A 490-nucleotide genomic window follows, 5' to 3' on the forward strand; every position below is an offset into this window, starting at 1 on the left:
GGAAAGAGAGAAGAGGCTGCTGGTCACTGACAGTGCCTGGGAGAGACATTCTCTGCATTGTGCAGAGAACCTGACCTGTACTCACTTACTGCCTGTGGGATCTCAGTCACCAAAACCCATTTGAACTAAAGGGCAAGAACAGCTTTATCTACTCCTTAGAGCTGACCTCACTTGAATACTAAAGCAATAGATGACAATTTAATGGAGCTGTCGCTGGGAATCAAGTATCTGACATCTCCTAGGAGGAGTTTGTTTTTCTAAAGCCACAACTTGCTCCTTGTTGTTCTTTCGGTTATTCTCTTTCAGTAGGAAAGTGGCTTCCCACCCTCTCCCCTCCATGCTCCCACCCTTTGGTGAGGCTTGAAAATGCACTCAACAGCTGCTCCCACAATTAGCTGGAAGGGCCCATAGTGTCCAGGTCAGGGGGTCCTCTCAACTTGTAGAGTGAGGACTTAGCAAATGAGGGAGGAGATTGTTGTCTTTTCAGAAG

This window comes from Lipotes vexillifer, unplaced genomic scaffold (assembly GCF_000442215.2).
Source record: "Lipotes vexillifer unplaced genomic scaffold, Lipotes_vexillifer_v1.1 scaffold1486, whole genome shotgun sequence".
NCBI classification, from domain to species: Eukaryota; Metazoa; Chordata; class Mammalia; order Artiodactyla; family Lipotidae; genus Lipotes; species Lipotes vexillifer.